Below are 2,080 nucleotides of genomic sequence, written 5' to 3'. Positions count from 1 at the left end.
AGCAGGGCCTGACCACACCAGCTTATGTGGGTGGCCAACCTTCTGCCACAAATGACCTTTGGCCGTGCACTGTGTGGGGTTGGCTACAGACCCTGGCCAGGTGCTGTGCCCACATGCGACAGGTGGCCAATGCATGGGGAGGACTGCGAAAACCCTATTCCACTTATTGGCTTGAGGTACCGGGATGCAGTCCCTAAATCCTAGCATGTCCGCCGTAACATTTTCTTAGGTTGCGACAAGCTAATAAGATCTCGTAGTTTGATCTCCACAGTGGATCCGCAGTAGCACTGAAGCAGGAAATACAGGAATATTTTGAATCTTAATTTCTCAAACACTACTGAACAGAATTACAATGAATCACAGAAAGCTCTCTTTCTGGATAAAGATCTAGCTTTCTGTCAAATTCGGTGTAAATTCGTTCAGCCATTCTTTCTGAAACGCTGTCTAATTCCCTTTGGAAGATTACATGGGAATATCCCTTTTGGGGCCCATCCTTTTTCCCTGCCCCCACTTGATGGATCACCCTAAAACCTTCCAGAAACTTTCCAGGAAGGTGCTGAAGTGGATGAGACTTTTTTTAGAATGTTTTGCTGGCCACTTGGTAGTTATATTTAGGACAACATTTCCAGAGGACATTGAATTTATTGGCTTGCTAATGGCTTTGGCGCCATTTGATGAATCTTAATAAAACTTTCCAAGAAAGTCTCATCTACCTCAGCTCACAACTGGAAAGCTCACAGGGATCCGTCAAGAAGGCTGAGAAAAAAGGTGGGTTTCAAAACACAATTTTCCTATGCAATTTCAATAGGGATTTTTGAATAGCACAAGAGCTCAAACCGCTGAAAGGAATTACACCAAATTTGACAGAAATCTAGATCTTTATCAAGAAAGCGTGTTTTTTTGTGACTTGGTATAAATCTGTTCAGTAGTTTTTGGGAAATTCCGTAAAAAAATTATGTATATCTGTAGGATGGGCTAGTAGACTCCCACGAGAGTCCCACAGACATGCAACTTCAAATTATAGAGCGATCGGATCGGCAGCATTTTTTTTTTCCTACCAGTTGTCTTGCTTCCACAAGTCCTGCAGGAGCTCAAGCTGTAATTGTCTGGCCGCAACATGAGTAGAAATGTTGCAGGTTCCCATGTCCTGAAAATGTAAAAATTCAAAAGTTGAAAATAATAAGGTATAATGGTGCAGGTCAAGGGTCTCCTGATCCCTTGGACCTTGAAGGGCATCCTAGGGGGTCCTTCTGGGCCAAATAACTAAAAAACAATTGGGGGTTGCAGCAATACTGCAGTACTCCTGTGGGAGCCAGCGAAACTCCCCTGCTCCCGCAGGAGTCCCTGAGAAGCACAGGGGTCACACTGACTTCCAGGAGAGTACTGCAGGATTGGGAGACCATTGCAAAAAAAGAAGGGGCATGAGTGCCTGAGGTGGGTTTGATGCATACAGGTGGTTGGCCGTGCGGCTAACCTGCGAAACACATAGTCAAAGGCCATGTGCGAAGGGAGCATGACTGTCCATGGGGGTTGGGTGCCGGGCTGGCCACAAGCCAGCCCCAGCTGCGAACTCCACACTGTGTACGGCCGTCAGCCATGCGGCGTGGCCATCCACTACATGTTGACTGCAGTGCCTGCCACAGGCTAAGCCCTGCGGCTAACTCCATGCAGCACATGGCTGAAGGCTGTGTGCAGCGAGGGTAGCCACCCACGGTCATTGTATTCAGGGTCTGTCCGCAGGCCAGGCCCTTCAGCCAAGCCCACGGCTGTGCATAGCACGCAAGTTGGCATAGTTAAATATGATAAAGTATTACTTTATTTTACAATACCCTAGAAATTTACTGAAAAAACCAAAGGTTAAAATGATGTTTTAGTTAAGTGTGTTAATAGTATCTAAGGGCCTGATTTAGATCTTGGTGGATGGGTTACTCCGTCACAACTGTGACGGATATCCCATTTGCTGAAATATTAATCCCATTATGTCGTAATGGATTTACCCTAAATCACCTAAAACACAATCTGTAAGCTAAGATCTAGCTTCCAGCCAAATTTGGTGTAATTCCATTCAGTACTTTGTGCT

This window comes from Lissotriton vulgaris, unplaced genomic scaffold, assembly GCF_964263255.1.
Source record: "Lissotriton vulgaris unplaced genomic scaffold, aLisVul1.2 SCAFFOLD_215, whole genome shotgun sequence".
NCBI lineage: Eukaryota > Metazoa > Chordata > Amphibia > Caudata > Salamandridae > Lissotriton > Lissotriton vulgaris.
Note: the sequence above shows the minus strand (reverse complement) of the source record.